Below are 7795 nucleotides of genomic sequence, written 5' to 3'. Positions count from 1 at the left end.
GAGAAGATTTTAATAATGATTTATTTAATACATCACCATTATTTAATTTTCATCTATTTCTCACATTAATATTAGAATTTTATGTTTTTCTATAAATTCACCAATTTGTGAATTCTTGATTTTGTGTTTATTAAAAATATCTTCCTTAATACAGGATTTAAAAGATAGATCTTTATATTTTATAACACTTTTAACACCCTCCATTCCAATTCATAGCAGATTGGCACAGGTGTGGATGGACCCCAAGATGCTTCCTTTTCCATCTAGAAATGCTAGGTATCTGATAGGGTAGAGGTGGGGGAGATGGCTACAGTAACTCACTAATTGTCTGACACTCCAGAATAGGAAAAGCTGCAGATTTTCCCCATCAGACACACCGTGGGGTTTGTGCCTGACTCCATCTTCCCTAACTATGCCCAGGTCTCCACAATGCACAGCAGATAACAGCAGAATGGGGGCTTTCTTTCACCAATACTACTAGGTCACTAGCCCAGCAGAGGTTAACATCAGTTCTCTGTTGGCAGCAGCAGAGGGGAGGCTGGGTGAGCCCTGGAGTGCCAGGGACCAGAGAGCTGAAAACCCATCTGCAGGAGCTGGGGAGGAGACAAGAGGTGGGATTCTGAGCGAATTGAAGCTCTAAGCACTCCATCCTGAGAGCATCCTCCATGGTCCTATAGGATGTTCCTTGTATGCACATGTGCTCAGCCGTGTCCTTCTCTTTGTGACCATATGTACTGTAGCCCAACAGCTTCCTACATCCATAGGATTTTCCAGGCAAGAATACTGGAGTGGGTTGCCATTTCCTCCTCCAGGGGATCTTCCCAACCCAGGGATCAAAGCTGTGTCTCCTGCAATGCAAGCATATTCTTTACTGCTGAGCCATTGGGGAAACCCACTTAGAGAACACAAATTCAAAAATAAAATAATTATAAGTGCAAAAGAATGACTATATTAAACCTAACCGCAGAACCCTTCTGAATGTGGGGCATTGCAGGACTATACTGGTCACACACTCATGAAGCCGTCCCCACTTAAAATCTTAAGATATTACTCAAAGTAAAAGCAGCATCTTCACAGGACAAAACAGGGTATTGCACCTCCAGCACTGATTGATACACTTCTCTCATTCCATTCCAGCCACAGAGTCCCATGGGACCCCTGGAACACATCTGGCACACTCATTGCTTAGGGCTCACACACTGGTCATCCTCCTCCCAAAATTCTCTTCCATTTCTCCCTGGGCTCACTTTCTCACCTCCACCAAGTCTCTCAAATCTCACTTTCTCAATGAGGTGTTTAGAAAGTTTAAGCTTTTTAACGTGCCAAGATGTTTAAGAAGTTTAACACATAACCCTCTCTTTCTTGCTTTTTTTTTTCTCTTTGGTTTTCACAGTCCTAATTATCTCTTTATTACACTAAATAATCGACTTCTTTATTTTTTAAAAAGTGTTTATTGCCTATCTTCTGCTTCTAAAAAACAAGCTCTATAAGAGCAGAGCTTCTGATTTTCTTTTGTGGGTGTTACTGCCAGGTGTTTGCCTTCTGTTTTACTGTTGAAGTCCAGTCATCTACATATGTGCCTGGTACATAATAGTTACTGAAAAAATACTTGTTGAAATAATTAGTTGACATTATTATTTTCAAATATGTTTTTTAAAAACAGTCACAGTATGCTAAGTGAAAGATATAATAAAAACTAGATACTGAATGATCTATATGATACAAATGATATTTGTATGTGTGCAGAAATAAATCTATACTTGTACATATGTGCTTGATGAGATGCATGTACATATGTGTGTATGTATATAAAAAACTGAAAAAGAACAATTAAAATATTTTTCTTCCTTTAGATGGTGAATTGATGGGTGATTTGTACAAAAAAGATCTTCACGACCCAGATAATCATGATGATGTGATCACTCATTTAGAGCCAGACATCTTGGAATGTGAAGTCAAGTGGGCCTTAGAAAGCATCACTACGAACAAAGCTAGTGGAGGTGATGGAATTCCAGTGGAGCTGTTTTAAATCCTGAAAGATGATGCTGTGAAAGTAATGCACTCAATATGCCAGCAAATTTGGAAAACTCAGCAGTGGCCACAGGACTGGAAAATGTCAGTTTTCATTCCAATCCCAAAGAAAGGCAATGCCAAAGAATGCTCAAACTACCACACAATTGTACTCATCTCACATGCTAGTAAAGTAATGCTCAAAATTCTCCAAGCCAGGCTTCAGCAATACGTGAACCGTGAACTTCCAGATGTTCAAGCTGGTTTTAGAAAAGGCAGAGAAACCAGAGATCAAATTACCAGCATCTGCTGGATCATTGAAAAAGCAAGAGAGTTCCAGAAAAACATCTATTTCTGCTTTATTGACTATGCCAAAGCCTTTGACTATGTGGATCACAATAAACTGTGGAAAATTCTGAAAGAGATGAGAATACCAGACAACCTAACCTGCCTCTTGAGAAATCTGTATGCAGGTCAGGAAGCAACTGTTAGAACTGGACATGGAACAATAGACTGGTTCCAAGTAGGAAAAGGAGTGTGTCAAGGCTGTATATTGTCACCCTGCTTATTTAACTTATATGCAGAGTACATCATGAGAAACACGGGACTGGAAGAAACACAAGCTGGAATGCAGAAAGTGAAGAGGAGCTAAAAAGTCTCTTGATGAAAGTGAAAGAGGAGAGCGAAAAAGTTGTCTTCAAGATCAACATTCAGAAAACGAAGATCATGGCATCTGTTCCCATCACTTCATGGGAGATAGATGGGGAAACAGTAGAAACAGTGTCAGACTTTATTTTTTGGGGCTCCAAAATCACTGCAGATGGTGACTGCAGCCATGAAAGTAAAAGACTCTTACTCCTTGGAAGAAAAGTTATGAGCAACCTAGGTAGTATATTCAAAAGCAGAGACATCACTTTGCCTACTAAGGTCCGGCTAGTCAAGGCTATGGTTTTCCCTGTGGTCATGTATGGATGTGAGAGTTGGACTGTGAACAAGGCTGAACGCCAAAGAATTGATGCTTTTGAACTGTGGTGTTGGAGAAGACTCTTGAGAGTCCCTCGGACTGCAAGGAGATTCAACCAGTCCATTCTGAAGGAGATCAGCCCTGGGATTTCTTTGGAAGGAATGATGCTAAAGCTGAAGCTCCAGTACTTTGGCCAGCTCATATGAAGAGTTGACTTATTGGAAAAGACTCTGATGCTGGGAGGGATTGGGGGCAGGAGGAGACGGGGGCGACCGAGGATGAGATGGCTGGATGGCATCACGGACTCGATGGACATGAGTCTGAGTGAACTCAAGAGTTGGACAGACTGAGCGACTGAACTGAACTGAACTGAACTTTAATGTCCTTTACAATTTTTTTTGCATTTTAATTATTCACAATAATATTAATTTAATGACTAAAGTAATCATTATTTTAAGTAATAAAATAGCAACACTTTCCAGAGACACGGATAATCTCTCTAATATTTGTAGAATATTTCTTAACTTGTACGTATAACTTTCTGAAATTGCTGAAAGTCAGTACATGGAATGTAAATCACTTTCTTATGATAGCTATGACATGCGTGCACACTCAGTTGCTCAGTGATGTCTGACTCTTCGCAACCCCATGTATTGTAGCCCATCAATTTCCTCTGTCCATGGAATTCTCCAGGCAAGAGTACTGGAGTGGGTTCCCATCTCCTCCTCCAGGGGATCTTCCCGACCCAGAGATCTAACCCGTTTCTCCTGTGGCTCCTGCATTGCAAGCAGATTCTTTATCATTGAGCCACAAGGGGAAGCCCAGCTAAGATGTGGGCCTCCTTCTCTTCCCCCAGTCAGCATAAAACATGTCATACATTTTATCATAACACAAGATATTGATGCATTATATTTGCTCTCTGTGGGGCTACTGATTCTCTTTTCTCATTTATTAATAACAAATCTCTTTTTGAATGATTGTTCGTTTTTCCAGTAACTATATATGGCACAACCAACAATTGACAATAAAGGAAAAAGTCAGCTGAATTTACAGTGATAAAGTTTCTACAGTGATAAAGTTTCCTTACTGAAGATACAAGGAAATTCAGTAAAAGAGAGAGTAATGCAGAGAACACGTGCATAAAGAATAAGAATGAACATAGATAGTATTTCCCATAGCATTTGAGGCTAGGTACTGGGTGTTCCTTTTGGTCACCACCACCATTTTTACCTGGAAAAAGTCAGGTTACATTGAATATTACAGGAAGGCTTGACGAGTGAACCAAGGCACGGAATTAATAAACACATGTAAAGGGGAATCTTATAGCTTGGTTATATAGAGCTGCATTAAGATCAAGTTTTTGTTTTTGCTTTAGTTTTAGCTCTCAGTTGGCAAATCCTTTTACTCACTGTTTTTCTATCAGCATATATTATGACATTAATTTTGAAACACATTTTAATAAACCCTCCCTTACTTTATATGAAGAAAAATGGCATCAATTTGATTTTTCATTTATTCCTCCTTAATTTTTTTGAGTAAATTATCCAGTCTTTGTAATGTCAGAGGAAAACATAGTCCACAGTACAGTATATTGAATTTAACTTAAATCACATGGGATGATATTCAGTACAATTCTCATTTCATCTCAATTGCACTTATTCCTATTGGGTTTAAATTTTATTTACTTAGTAGCCCTTTCTCTTTTGTCTGAAATTAGCACTCTATTAAGAATATAGTAGCTCACTTTTGAATAAAACTGAAAGGAATATATTTATTAAGGTCAAAGAAAATTGGACAGAAATTGCCTGTAAATCCACCTCCTCTCACATTTTTAGCACATGTGCATTTAATATTTATTTAGTTCAAATTAAAGCTTCTCAGATTTTTATAATTTAATTAACCTCTCACCACTCTGTGTTTCTATGTTTCTATGCAACTACTTGATAAGATGATCTATTTCTTCCTCTATGAGAACAGAGAAGTCATGCTGATTAAGTTTCTATGTGCCAGTCACCATGCTCCTTTCTTTTCAGAGGTGGTCTGCATTTTCCCTTTGAACTAAAGCAGGAAAAATGTAGGGTTGATGCTAGTCATTTCCGGGTTATACTAAGTATCAGATAAGTTAGGGAAGTTGTTTCTAAATCGCAGTCCAATGTGTAGCAGAGTTGACCTTCAAACCAGGTCTATCTAAATCCAAAATTCAACTTACAGGATCCATAATTATCCACTCCAGGCCTTCTCACTAGACTGTAAACTATTTAATCTCACCAGCATAGCTTGTTTTTTGCTGAACACAGTATTGTCTTAGCAAATTGTAAACTCTGATATAAAATTTAAAAAAAAAATCAGACTGTACATTACTTCTATTAACATGTATATAAATGATACATAGGTTTAAATAATATTCCACTTTTGTAATTAAAAAAAATATTCATAAAAGGGGAAAATCATTTTACTTTCAGGGCTAACATGTGGGGCACATAATAAGTCAATAAATAAAAACAGCAAAGTGGAAGTGAAGGTCCTCAGTCACGTCCGACTCTTTGCTACCCCATGGACTATACAGTCCATGGAATTCTCCAGGCTAGAATACTAGAGTGGGTAGCCTTTCCCTTCTCTAGAGGATCTTCCCAACTCAAGGATCAAACCCAGATCTCCCATACTGCGGGAGGATTCTTTATTGTCTGAGTCACAAGGGAAGCCCAAGAATACTGGAGTGGGTAGCCTATCCCTTCTCCAGGGGATCTTCCTGACCCAGGAATCAAATCTGGGTCTCCTGCATTGTAAGCGGATTCTTTACCAGCTCAGCTATGAGGGAACAAACATCTAAACTAAAACCACTTCCAATTTCTTAGGCAGAAATCTGACTCACAGCAAAGAACACTGCTTCTTAGTTTATTCTTTCATTCTCAAGTAAAATAACAGTATATATTAGGAAAAAATCAACCAAAACAAATTAAGAAAACAAAAACAAAAACAGGTACTATATACAAAGAAAAAGTCAAAACTCAATGCAAGTTATGGAAAAAAGTGATTTACTGAGACAAATTCCAGTTACTTATATTGATGTATTTAGAAGTTCATTTTTCATAAAGTTAGATGAAGATTAAGAGTATAACTCATATCTTTTGTTGCAGTTCTTTAAAAATATTCTTTCTTTACTGCGTTCAGTACAGAAACAATTTTTGTCATGGCAAAAACAAGCTAAAGTGAAATAAAACTCTAAATTGATTTCTTTAGAAAATTTAGAAAACTTTGAGTAAACTTCAGAAAAATTTCTTTCCTCTTAACCACATTGCAAACTTAAAAAAAAAAAAATGTGTTATATCTAATTTTCATTAGAAAGGAAAAATCACTCTGTTTGTAAATCTACAAATACATCTTCCAGCAAATTAAGATGACATAACTTCTAATTTGCAAATACTCAGTTAGAATTGATCATTAATTTTTATATAGGCATACATGATTGATAAAAGAGAGATGTATTTACACATCAAATTAGCCATTTAAATGTAAGCTATTTCTTCATTCAGTCAACTTTAAAATCTGTGAATAAAAGCAAAAGCAACTTCAGTTGATATTAATTTAATAACCTAGCGACAGTAGGGAAAAATGAGCATGGGCTGTTTTTGACTGAGATGAATTTTAAAGTGAAGTTTTTCTCTCTACTTAGCTTTGCAGTTACCCTTAAGGCATTAATCTATTGAAAGGGATAAGATAGCATCTTTCAGAGGAAACATGTCATAAATATTTTGATAAAGTATTTGTAATCCTCAGAAACAGATGGCTGTTCCATAAAGATTGTCAGCTGAGAAGGTTTTGCTGACAGAATCGTATTAAACAACTGCAACTGGGTTGTGCAGTGCAAAATCATATGCATCCTTCTATTAATCAATCACAGCTGGCTGATTTTTCTGACAGCTGGAAACTTGCAAGACCTCATTTGTACCCTTTGCTCCATTTCTGACTAATAAACCTTAAGTGAAGCAAAACAGGCTCTTGGCGGGGGGAGGGCATGCTTGTATGTGGTATAATAACAGATTAATATGTCAAGAAGAGAAACATGAAGGATGCTGATTTAACCTCATAAATATGGGGAAAAGGAACCATTACTAAGGACCTTAGGCAGGAAATTTATATCAGGGAAAGGACAGCCCATATCGATAATGATAACGTAATCAAGAGAAAGGTTCATTTCCCTCTGTGGCTTCCATTTGGCAATTGGCATACCATTCCCTAATTGATTTGGGGGTCTAGTTTTGTTTATTGACATTTGGATGATATAGCTGGGGAAGGATGTATCACTTTACCTGATTAAAACTTAAATTGTATTTTTTCAATTTTAGCATAATTTGTATGTAACAATATATTATTTGTAATTTTTTACTACTGAGAAGACAAGGAAAAAGTATCTTTAACCAATTTCCCTAAAAATCAAAGGACCCAAGACACAGAAAGTGTGATTCCACATGACAGTAAATGGGTTTAAGTCACACTCTAGCCTATTACTGTGTGTTAAATTCTTTCCAGTGTTTATCATTATCTGAATTTTCAGTTATTTCCTGAATCTTTGATTTTTATTTCCCGACTCTTTGATTTTTATTTCCCCTCCAATACAATGCAAATCAATGAAAGCAAGGATTTGAGTTTGCATTGATCACCACTCCACTATATCCTCAGTGTAAAAAACAGTGCCTGCTACAGTGTGTCCTCTATAAATATATGTTGAAGAAATCTATAAATGACATTCAGTGGAACCATGAAACTGTATTCACAGCATACATTCTGTGTTCTTGATTAGTTTACTTTTTTATTTACAAA

The sequence above is a fragment of the Ovis canadensis genome, chromosome 15 (assembly GCF_042477335.2).
Source record: "Ovis canadensis isolate MfBH-ARS-UI-01 breed Bighorn chromosome 15, ARS-UI_OviCan_v2, whole genome shotgun sequence".
In the NCBI taxonomy this organism is placed as follows: Eukaryota; Metazoa; Chordata; class Mammalia; order Artiodactyla; family Bovidae; genus Ovis; species Ovis canadensis.
Note: the sequence above shows the minus strand (reverse complement) of the source record.